The following is a 13,591-nucleotide window of genomic DNA, read 5'->3' on the forward strand; positions in this document are numbered from 1 at the left end:
ATATTTGTCGAATCCAGAAAACGAAATAGGCCCGGCTAAAATCGAAGAACCGTGAACAATGTGCTGTACATTCTCAAAAAAAGAAAGAAAAACTGTTTTCTTAACATTGGATGAAATCTGATAGACCCTTGTCCATGTCACTGAATGATAAGGGGGACAGAATAGATGGTTGTATTTAAATGTTGTGTATCAGATGTGATGACCGTCTCTCGTCACGGTGTTATTTTGACCTGAACTTGTGTTATGCATGGGAAAAATGGATACATATTGTAATGGCGGATGCTTTCAGAATGAGGTTTCACTTGTATGTATATGGGATTATTTTGAACGGTAACACTAAAGTAAATCCATATAAATTTTCGTTAAACTAAGGACATTTTAAGTGTAATTTATTCGAAATATATATCACACATTTTTGTAGACGATGTCATTTGCATATTTTAAGTTAACTGTTATATAAGGCACTTAAACAATATAAAATATTTTTCCAAGCACATGTATAATTCCTTAATGTCTAATTTGAAATATTAATTAGGTATCCCTTTTCCCTCCTTTTCCATTAATTGAATCAGTTATTGAGGCCATTTGTTTATCAAAAGGCGAGGGATTCTTTGTTTTCAGACAAGGTTAATATCTTTAAACATTTATCATAAAAATTGCCTAGAATATGGTCTGCTTGTCCACAAAAAATGAATTGATCATGCGACAAGTACAGGCATTTGTATGTAAACTTACCTTACCTAGGATTTATCTATTACAATCACCAGAACGTTTCTTACAATGGCCGGTCACTGGTCGAATAAATATAAATGGTACGTTTGGGCTATCATTGGAAATACTACATAATGTACATACATCACTGAAATGCTCTTGCCTTTGCAAGATAAGAAATATATTTCAAGCACCTCTTCCCAAATCTTCATTAAAAATTCTTGCTTTCGATAATTTTTAAACAAATATTATAGATTGATTTTTTTTCTAATTTTATACATGAGAGAAATTGTTACAGTCAAACGTTTATTATAAGCATCCAGTCTTGTTAAAGAGTAAAACATTTTCCCGGAATGTAGAAAACAAAATTAAAGAATTTTAAAAAAAACGCTCAATATTGGCCGGGATATTGAAATGTTTAATCATAAATATCATCCCGTCTTGATATACTTTATCGCGGTCATTGAGAGTATTGAAAGAGTTAGCCCATAAAGACACACCCCATGGGCAGAAGACGTTTATATGTCCCGTCATGTCGGTCCTAACAAGATAGTGGTCAATGGCCCGAGGTCGTTATAAGGTGAGGGGTCATTTCGGGACAGGTGTCATCTAGTCTGCACTTTTGGTTTCATCTATTATGAATGCCTTTTTGCAGATGTCATCCTTAAACTGTTTATAAATAGCTTAGAAGTCGCGAAGTCATCATAATTGCAAAAAAGGTGCATGGATTATAAGAGTTAATTACATTAAGAAGGATTATTTGTTGTTTTTCTTAATTCAGAATAAGAGCAGTAATGATAATGATGTTAAGGTATATGTAACAGAACTTGTCTTCTTAAGGTAAGTCAATTCTTTAATGCAGATTTTCAGCAAGAATTAATGAAATCATTTGAGTATTAAGACTAAAAATAACTTGGTCAACAAATATATGTACAGTTGAACTTCGGTATCTCGAACTCTGATATCTCGAATATTATGGATATGTTGAAATTATTAAGAAGTCCAAATCCCTTATTGTTTAAGTACTTCACCCTGGATAATGTGTAGCGCCCATATTCAGAGATTCTTTCTTCTCTTCTTATACTTGCCTAAACATTTAATTTGTTACAATATCCTGGATAACAATTCTCAAAATACTTCTTTCTGTCTGTAAAAAGTGTATTAAGCTTGATTTAGCTGAAAAAAAAATGAATTCATTAGACAAATATTTTTTGTTACATGGATGAATTGAATAATTCATCTTGTTTACGAATGAGATATTCAATGAAATACATGTGCAATGGCTGAAAACAGGAATCTCATTTACAATCTGTTGCTCTCAGTTAAAGGTAAATTAATGGAATAGGAAATTTGAATTTTAAAAAATCATGAATTATTGGTTGTCATATGGTCTTAACATTTATGTGAAAGCAGAAGTCGGGGGGGGGAGGGGGGGGGGGGGGGGAATTATGACTCTAAAGTAAAATTTGAAAATTATATAGAAAAAAAAACATGTTTGTACAACAGTAAACATTGATACAAATGTTGCATACAAGGTAAATTTAAATAATTAAGGAACTTACTCTGATTTTTAAAAGTAATTAAACCAATAAAAATGTGATTTGAATACAATGTAAACGGAAAACAAAGAGGATTATTGTGTAGTCATAAAGTTGTCTTCATTTGTCTCAAAAATGTTTCCACGTACACGGGATCTCACACCTAACCTATGGCCCCTCTGAAAAGGAAAACGGAAAAGGAATGTATATCTATCTTCTGTCAAACAAATATGGGCGTAATAATTAAAATAATTAAAAAAAAGTTAAGTGTAAATAGCTACATTGTAGGTACAGTATATATTCCCTTTATACCTAACATATATTGTGATCTTATGGGCGAGGGGCTTTTAACAGCTACATGTAGTTTAAATGAAGACAACTTTTTGGAAATGTATTTAGGTTATTGCGTTTTTTTAACCTGATTTGGAACTATAGATGTTGAAGAATGTACTAAGAAACCTTTCATGTGCAATTTAATTGATTACAGAATCTTAATAAAGAAGAGAAGGTTAATCTGCGTGCAAAAGATATTCTTTTCAAGACGATGGATTTATTGTCAGTTATATTTTTAGTAGTTTTTGCTTGCCAAGATTTTATAAGCGGGTTGATTAGGTATGGACTCGTAAGGTACATGTAAATGCACAATTTCGAAGGCATCTTAAGACCAATCAATGAAATCTTCTAAGTAAGACATCATAAAGAAAAGATAGCCGTATGTGTTGGAGAACAACATGTTCATGTAATTTTAAAAATCATAAATAGATTTAGATTTCTTGAATCAGCTTAGAATACGGAAAATGTATCCATTTAACATGACGATTATAGAATTAACACATAAATGATTTTGTTTTCATACCAACATGAGAAGCAGAATAGAATTTCAATATCAATTTACTCTGAAACACTCTTAAAACAAAGGAAGGCAAGTCTCCATATCTGAAATGTAGTTATTACTTGTTTTCCATAATTAACAGCTTAAACTTTGTTCACACTAAGCACAGATTTGAGCATATTAACATGTGTGCTATATAAACATTTATAAGTCAAATCATACATATACAGCATTTATTTCATATTAAATTTGTTTTTTTTTTCTGAATGCTAAAAAAAAAATAATAATCGATGATCCTCTTTTTAGAGGACCCAACTCCTTTCAACGGTTTCTTTCGTTATGTTAAAGCTATAACATGTAGCCATAAAATTCATGTATTTTACTTGTACTTAAGGTCCAAGGTAAAATGCAATTTTCATGTGTACAAGGTCTCTTTGTGTGCCACGCATTAAATGATTGCACTGTGTAGGTTTCACAAACAAAAAATTCATTTTTATCTATAAAACACACGAAAATTATGCTGTACTGGGAGATCCATCAAAATAGCTTGTCATAGATATGTATTTTTCCTGGCAAATAAACGTAATTAAGTATATGGCTATATCTGCTTGATATCGATTCTGAACAGCACAGGTCACATCATCCAATGCAAGTCTGCACATGCGCGGTTAAGTTTACTATTGATTAAGCAATCTGGTATCATTTGAAGCCTGCAGATAACTTAGTTAAAAGATTTTCTCTACATTTAGTTTGTGTTAAATACAGTTTGAACGCAATTTACTATTGATCTTTCAGGTACCTGCATAAATAACAGGCTATCTAGCTGACACTTCTTTTTTGTAACATACGAGGAAATTAAGTAAAATATGCACAACCTGATTTGAATAGACTAACATTTATTTGTTTTCTTCTTAATCATTGAAATGCATGAATCTAGAATTATTTAACACATTACTTTGCTTATTTCTTTTGTCTTAAGTCTTCATAAACAATTGGAGTGAAAATGTCAAAAATATGACTGGACTGCAGAATTATAGCTATGATTTATGTAATTTAATTTAAAAATAATGAGTGAAAGTAATTAGCATAGTGTTTGTTACATCCTTTATTTCACCTTAGAGTTCAAAAACTTACTGTAAATGTGATTAAGACAATAACTATACGTAAACGTGACGATACATGTATTTTTTTTTTACCTTTAGTATTAGGCACATACGTTTGATTCAGTATACTATAACAAACATTAGCTGGGAAGAATGATATCAGTGCTTTGTATTAGCCAATATGTTTTAACTAAACAAAATAGTACTTAAGAAGCATAATCTCAGACTTTTAATTTTGCAGATATAACAAATAGCAAATTCTAACATATAACGGTTTTATAATAATACCATTCCTTCTTTGTTCAAGACTGAACATATGAAAGGAAGATCTATCAAAAGGTCACACGCTCAGGAGTGATAGGGGAAATTTTTTCATACCCTTTGAAGTTGAGCGTTCATTTTATTTCATTTAAATTCAACAAAAGCAGGCTCACCGTGGAACTGTATCGGTAGCTTGAAATACTATCCCTTACAACCAGAAGTTAAAAGGCTTCGAATATCAGCCATAACAAAATGGAGTCCACTTGTAAAAATGTCAGTTTTTTCACAGATGAAAAAGAGATGAATTGAAAAACTTTTATTATCACCATCGTACAAATTTTAAATGTCTCATACATATTTATGCATTACATCTCAAATACTACAGATGTTAATAGTTAAGTGCTTAGGTGACAAATCTAATAACATATTTTATTATACACATTAGAACCCCTTTTAAAATTCTTTTCAACAAACAAGTTGTTTTATGAAAGCCTAATATTATGTTAATTATGCATATAGTTTGTAATTTGTTAACCTGACAATCATTTCAAATATATATTTGCAATACAATGACAACTACTAAGCATTAATTTCTTACAATTATAAAACTGAATTATCCTGCATAAACAAAGTATAAATGCTTAATGGCATAGTTTTATTTAACCTTTTCTGGTTTGTAGAATAATGGATCTCTACTCGACAGGATGGTTCAGTTTTCAGGCCATGATTGTCCAAACGCAATTCTTGTGATGTTTCAACCAAGAACTGTGTATGGACATCAGTGCTTGGGGCTTATACATCAGAAATCAAACTTATCCATGATGGAAAAAAAGATATGGAAGAGGAGAATTTTGTGTGGGTATAACTGTGCATACTTGTTGGATTAATATGCAGTGACATGTAAATCAAAAAATACAGAATCTCGAGATCTGCTGGATGAGTAAAGCAATGCATTCTAAACTAAGTGAAATCTTGGATTTTGTGGCCTTAAAACTAGGGCTATAAGCTGTTGTTTAGCAAGGAAAAGCCACACTTGGAAAGATTATTGTTGGACAATAATAATTGGTTCTTGGATTGATAAGTGAGTATAATAATGACATAATCTTTCTAGACAGCCCATGTATTCAAAGAAATTATTATTCATGGTGTACTTTTAAGCTTGAGAGATTTTGAAATGAAACAAAGAAACTACATTAGGGTTACAAGGATGTATGTTTCGTTGCGCTACAAAATGATATGGTTTTAAAAACTGTCAGTGTATGTCATTAGCTGTTTTTCTAAAAAAAAATTTTTCTACCTAATTTATCATCACAAAAATCATTGTAAGGTCTGACAAAGATGAGTAATTTTTGAATGATGAATTCAATTATGTATCAATGTCATTACATTAGACTTTCTTGCAATTTGATAAGGTTAAAAAAGCGAATTTAATGGTCAAAACTGTACAAAAGACTTACAAATTGTATAAGACAATCATAATAAATCATCTAGTAATTTTCTTTCCCATCAAATCTTGTTTTTTCAAATAGTACACCAATTTCATGACTTCAATACATGCACATACTCGCACATAGTAATGTCTAACAAATTCAATTCAACCTATCATAACATGACACGTTAATGCTTGGTAATAGTTTCATTTGTCACATAACTTCAAACGCATTCCTAACTGATAGTTACAGAGGCCTAGTCAGTGTTGTTACCATAGCATCATAACTTCCAGCGATTTCAAAGTGTAATCATGCCAGCTTGTACAAAGTTTTATACACGGTGTATGAACGTTGTGTGAAGTATTCTGATTATGTTCCATTAAAAATCTAAATAGCTGATATTATCATCGAAAAATATCCCAATGTATTTATCATGCGTCTTCTGCTGAAACTGCTGCACGCTTGCTTCGAGGCATAATTTGCACCTATAGATCATTTTTCAGGGTTAAAAATGTAAATCTGTCAGTATTGGATTATTTGAAGGAAATGTAACATGTTTGTCACAAAATCAACCGAGTGATTTGCAAAATCTATGAAAATGGCTGTTTCCTTTTCAGTATCTTGTCTGCGTCACCCTTTAAATATGGTTCCCGGATGAGTGGCAAGCAAATACTCGTTTTTTGCCATTTTAGTGTATATTTATTGTTAATAAAATCAAAATACCTAAATTTGGCATAATTTATTCTAAATTCTACACAGTCAACAACCAACTCTTAGTAGTGCATCGATTGGATACTTTATTGTCCAAATATAGTGAAAATTATAGCAAAATCTATTTATTCTAAGTGCAAGAAATTATTGTACATGTACATGTATCCACATGTAAGCACTTAAAAGGCAATTTTCAGCATTAACAAAATATAAGTAAGAAATATCATGATACAGCAGAATTTGAAATAAAAATAAGATTTCCCTTTATTTTCGTGCTTATTTGTCATAGTTTTTCTGTTCTTAAGCAAATATATTATATTTCGAGTTTTTAATCTCTGTCTTTTAAATTTTTTAGACTACAATTGTTGGTGTATTGTATTAAAGATAGAGCATGTACAAGTGTATATAAAATTTTGAAAAAAAAAATTATAGTAGTATAAGAAAGAAATTTATGTAGATTTTTTTCTGATAGGTTCCTTGAAGCAATACTTGCCGTATTTGACAGTGATCATTGTATGTGATTTACACATAAAGTATTTGTTCACTTCCCGAAAAGGAAACAACAAATTTGAAACCCTTATAGGAGGGTGTATTTTCTCTTTTTTGAAAATTCTATTGATTTTTGTACACAACATAAATGTAGCTTTGGTCATATGTATATGTTTGAAGAAACTGAATAAATTAGTTTTTACGAAATAATATACCATCTGCCAGACTGAACACATCTTTATCAAATTGTAAAGAAGATTTAAATATTTCCTTAATACACCAAGCAACAATTATTAATATGAAGAGTGAAGAAACTTTGTTTTTTATTGAAATAAAATTCAAGAAAATGATTAAAGATCCAGTTCATGAATTGTACTGGACTTATATGTTCCGTATTGATGTTTTAGTAGTGAGTACATGTACTACATATAGTATTTTAAAGGCTTGATATTTTATTTTTCAATTTCTGGACATGAATATTTTCTTGCTTAGTGATATGTATACTACTATATATACATGTATGTTGCATACCACCTCCCAGACTTTATTTATGCTACAAACTTATAATTTAAATGTTCATTATAATTACTGATTTGTGTAATTTTCAACTTTTGATGATCATTCTCGTTCTGTTTTTATACTTCAAAAGCTGATGTTTTGTGTGTTTGAATGAGTACTGTTTTTTTTTTTTTTTTTTTTTAAATCATGAATTGGAAATCTACGAACGTAAATTGTACTTGTTTTAAATTTAGGTATTAAAACTTTGAAATTTATTTGTATTGTTTCACAAGGTTCTTTCTGTCGATAAAAAAAACCAATATAATTTCGGAAATGAACCCTCTTGTCAAGAAACAACATAGTATGAAATTAAAGCAGTAGAGGAAATTTGACAATCGCTTTTTAAGATAATACGTTTTCATAAGACAATGATCATTTACTTATTGCGTTTTAATTCTCTGAAAACCAGGTGATTTACACACCTGAATGACTCACAATATAGGTTGCACCTCACTGTGTTTCCGCTAACCTTGCACCGGGGAGTTCTGGTTTGTTCTGTGTTGTAGGGTCCACAAACATGACGTCTGTCTATAGCGCCGTCTCCGGTTTACATGGAGACTCATGTTGTGGGGTTAAATTACAACCTTTATTACTATCAGTGCACCCTGTTTCCCTTGATAATTCAACTTTGATGTGGGCATTTCTTCTGAGAAAAACATAATCATATTTTTGGTTGTTGACCAAGTTGATTAAAATTGCAGACGACACGTGATATATGTCTGCCAAAATGATGACGTAGCATGTACAAGATTTTTTAGATGTGAAAGAACTATCTTACATATGTAAGGCGACGTCATACTATGTACATATGTTAATATTCAAAAAGAAATAACGTTTATCTTTGCTTTGTGTTTCATATTCAACACTTTATGTTATTTTGAAACATCGCCTTAATCGTATGCATGATATCAAATAAAAGGGTTAGCACGTCAAAAGTATGGTTATATATGAATATCAATTTCTCTGTGTTTTTATAGCTGAGTACAGGATTATGTTTTGTATATGTTGTGTTTTGATGTTTGTCTAAAATCTTTACATAATTTTGATTTTTAAAAATGAAAAATACAAATGACTTTTATTTAAAGATGTATTTTTTTTTTTTTTTTTTTTTTGTATTCTTAAGTAAATCACGCATGGATCTATTTTTTTTCTTTGCTGCTAAACAACAACGAAAGTTAATGTATTTTTCCCTGACGTAATATGTGTCAACATGAGCAAAAATGTTTGTTGAATTTACAAACATGCAAGCGTGAAATAACGTTGGACCAGTCAGTTTGTCACTTCTGTACGAAATGGAACACCCACTTATTCATACACCTCCATGAATAACGACTAGTGTTAATTTTATGTCAGTAGCTTAAGGATTGCCCACATAAAGAATTATATTTATTGAATAAAAATGAAAATACCCATTCATATTTATTCAGAGTATGTAATTTGCATGTATATAACGTCTTGTCTACAGGCATAAAAATTGAGAAATTGCATATTCAAATGATCAATTATATTGTTTGTTTGATTAGATCTGTAAACATTTTAGGGAACATTTTTAATATTTTGGGAAGTTCTCCTCTTTTTCATGCATCAAAGCTGAGACTTGCATAAAAATGATTAATTATATTTAATAAGATCTGGGTTTTTTGGGGTGTGTGGGGGTGGTGGTGTTCATGGTAATTCTTTTTATAAACTTTACTCTTCTTTATATCTTTTCTACCTGTACTATATAGATCAATACTTTACATAGCTTTTGTAAGGCGTGCCTATAACCTAAGAAAAAGGGGGGCATTGTGAAAATTTTATCAACAGGTTGGTCAGCAACATTTTGATCTAAAGGTTTTGGCATAGTAAAATAAATCATTAAATTTCCTTTACCCATCATAAAAAAAATATGTAAGCAATTAATATTAATCACCCAATAAACAAATGATAAACGTAAAAAAAAAATGTAAATACCTTCTTCTGTCTGTTCTGTTCTTTTATTTCCCTGATCCCTATTCTGATGTTTTTGGAGGTCAGTGTTTGCTGTGCTCCCGATTTGTGTTGTCTAAATGGACTTCGAGCTTGAGTACTGTTCTTTATCTCCATATTTTATTCCTGAATATTTCTTTTTTAATTGTTTTACGAGAACAATTTTCTAACATATGGAAATTAGCTTTAAAATGATTTTGCATACATATTTCTTTATTAATAATTAAAAATACTATAATTAAAACATCCTAAAAAGCAAATAGGAGAATAACCACGCACAAACACAATCCCCCCTCCCCCCGAAACACACACATTTATTCTAAAAGTTGAAACATTATGCCTCAAAAGTTTTTAAAGAAATAACTTATAAAATTTAACCACATATAAAACAATTCATATGTGGCATGAATACCCTTTTTCCAATACCACATCAAAAAGATGCATTATTTTTTGAGTCGGTAAATTAACTGCAGATAGAGAGGGTTAATCATCTCGCACTTTGGGCCTGATAAAAGAATTTCATTAGGTATGCAAAACTATATAATCCAGTCAGTGATAGTTAAAAAAAGGAAATGTTACTCGAGGGCAAAGAAGGTCGATCAATGGATGCAACTGATGAATCAATAATAGAATGAGATGACAATGCACAGAAATCTTAGGCTTTACAAGATTTTTACCCTTCGCTAAACCTAGGATTACTTAAGAAAAATATTTTTAAAACAATTACTTGTTTTTGAGACTTTACCGATAAAGAAAATAGGTTGATTATGCTTAATTAGATAAGTATTAATTTCTGTGTACTTGTATATGTTAATTCATTCTTGAGTACTTTTTTTTTTTTAAAAAATCTATAAATTTTGTATCCAAAAACACAGCAGTCCGTTAAAACTTGAAACATCAAATGCCTGTCAATATGCAAGTAACAAAAATTAATTGATATAATAAAATGTTTCTAAACAGGAATGTACTTCGTAGACATACATGTACCCCTCCTCCTTTCTTGATTACTACTTCTTTCCTTAACATTTCTTTCTACACATGTCTAGACTCCTCTTGCATTGATAAAATCTGAATTTCTTAAGGGTTTTTATGGGGTTTGAAATTGGTTTTTTAAAATATTGAGAGGTCTGGCGGATCTCTACATGTATTTTTTATAATATCTTTTATATCATGCAACAACTTTGTGTTTTGATTTCAATCTAAAATCGAATACAGTGCAGTAGTATGATAGAATTTGAAATATATGCACGTATAGAAACAAAAAATACACAATTACACTCAATAAATCATAACTGAACAAACATTTTATTTTAAATTATGGGAAAATGGAACATCATATCAGGTATATCTACCAGAAAATAATAATAATAATAAAAAAAAACATTAAGTTTATATGTTTCAGGAAAACATTTATGACGTGACATGATAATTTACTTTTTTGTCTATCTAATTCTTTAGTGTTCTTTTCATTTAAATTCATAATGTAAAAAAAAATCATTAAATTCAGAATTAATTGTGGCATATTGCACTATTTTTAATGTCTTGCCAAGATTGTGTAAGGCATGAACTTTAAAATTTTATTTTCAAATACCAGAAATCATTATTGATATCGCATTATTTTATCTAAGAAAAAAAAGAAAGAAAAGAAGATGAAAAAAAATGTTAAATTGGAATTTTTTTTTATTACTCTTGTATTCTTCAAACAAATGCATTTCTGTTAAAAATGTAACCAACAACGTTAACATTTTTGTCCATTATTTTTTTTTCTATTGCTAGGATTATTTTCATAATTTTCATGGGGATAACAGTGAGAAACAAGATGTATGTCAATATAAGCTGTATTAACATTTTAAAACATCATTTCTGTCCTGTTGGTCTTGCCTTTAGTCATGGAACCTTTGTCAATATTCAAAACAATACTATATTTTACAAGATTGCCACAAATTAGCATTACATTGTACTTTTATCTTGATTGGGACATTATTATCTATCCAAATTTAATACTTAAGGCTAGGATCCCGATGGAGGAATATCGGCTAATATACATTAATTACTCCAGTTTTCCATTTTTTCGCTTTAGTACACCACATTAAATGAAGATTTATAATAAGTATTATAGCAATTTTGTACTTCTATTTGATTTACATTACGTTATTATGGTAAGTACATCTTTCGCCATCGAAGGAGTATATTCTGCACTAAACTATTTCATTTACCTAGATCTCTTGAAATCTTACTGTAAAGTAAACATTTGAAATGAAATATGAAAAAAAATGTCTTTATCCTTTTATGCAGTTGAAAAAATACATCTTTTGATGCAAAAAGCAAATCAAAAAAATATTAATACTTTACAAATACATGTACAACTAGATAATAAATAACTTATTAAAAACATGAGACAAAATATGTCTTTATGAAATCAAAGGTGTGAATTTTGAATAGGACATGAAGGCTTTAACACGGGATGGAACACAAAACCTACAATTTACCCTTCTTGGCATTCACAACTCAATTAAAAAGATCTATTATTATCCCTGGGTGTTTTCTCATGAGCTGACCTTTTTGGCATGGAGAAACTTGATCACGCCATTAACATGCAGACGAGAAATGGAGCATAAAGACGGGTAGACATTGAAGCAGGTGTCATTCTTCCTCCCAAGCAACACATTCTGCATGATTGATTTTAAATGGCTTTGTTGCCAGTAATCAAGAACTGTTAACTCAGCTAGAATAAGGGATGGAAATTCTCACCTGTACAATGCCAGTAACAACTTGACTTTTTACGGTAGGTATATTGAAGAAATGATATTGTTAACCACAATAATGGCTTTGGCTTCTCTTGCTACATTGTACAACCCTAACCTAGTACACTAGCCATGTCTTTGCTTTTTTTTAATAGATTACATACAATTCACAGATTGTCCCAATAGCCAATTTGATTTCCAATACATGAACTGATTTTAACTTAAATCATATGCATGCATAAAAACGTTTTGACCTTTTTATTTTGATTTCTACTTTATTTAATGGTGAGAGTATTTTCAGCTACATTCAGTTTACAGAGTCATAAAGATGTGAAATTTTTCTACATAAACTATTTCGAAATTTGTTTTTGTAGTTTCGGTGCTGTCTTGTGCCTTTAACATCCCCTATCCCCATTACAACATTTCAATAGAACGAACTTCATTTCAGAAACATTACTAGTACATTTCAGCGTTTATTACTGGATTTTGTTACAACTTAAATCTTTCTTGGTCTTACCCCTCCCCTTTACATGGTTACTACTAGTATTTCTTTTCTTTAACATTTCTTTCTGCACATGTCTAGATTTCTCTTGCGTTTGATAAAATCTTAATTTGTTCAGGGTTTTGATGGGGATTGAAATTGGTCTTTTAAAAAAAATGTTGAGTGGTCGATATAGTGAATCTCTACATGTAAATGGTTTTCTTAATTTTTTTTTCTTTTATTCAGGACCAAGCAACTGACACAAGATTATATTCATGTAGATAGTTGAAGAAGAAAAAAATTGTAAATATAAACTTCATTCTCTAGTTTGATTTTAGAGTAAGCAAAACATAAAAGTTTTCTATTTTTAAGAATTATAGAATTTTAAAAATAATTTTCCAGGGAACGTTGATATGAATTCAGCTAGTGGACATCGTTATCTTTATTATTAGCATATTTTTCTAAGAGTTCTTTACAATAATGTTCAATTCTGTTAGTTTCTATCTATTGAAGGACATCAAGCAAGAAATGGGCTACAAATTGTCTTAAACCTCTTGAGTTCCAAGCAGATTTGGGCTTAAAAGCATCTCCCTGAGATAAAGGAATAACGTATAAATTGAAATAAATAAATGTTTGTATTCACTTACAGTTTGGATCTTATATATTCCAGCACAATTTCTTAAGCATGCACTGTTCCCTTTGATTTAGTTGATTTGGTATCTTAGAAATACTACTCAAAAAGTATTTAAATTAGGGTGGTATATT

The sequence above is a fragment of the Saccostrea echinata genome, unplaced genomic scaffold (genome assembly GCF_033153115.1).
Source record: "Saccostrea echinata isolate AGI-Se365-2 ecotype Australia unplaced genomic scaffold, CSIRO_AGI_Sech_v1 ptg000004l, whole genome shotgun sequence".
NCBI classification, from domain to species: domain Eukaryota; kingdom Metazoa; phylum Mollusca; class Bivalvia; order Ostreida; family Ostreidae; genus Saccostrea; species Saccostrea echinata.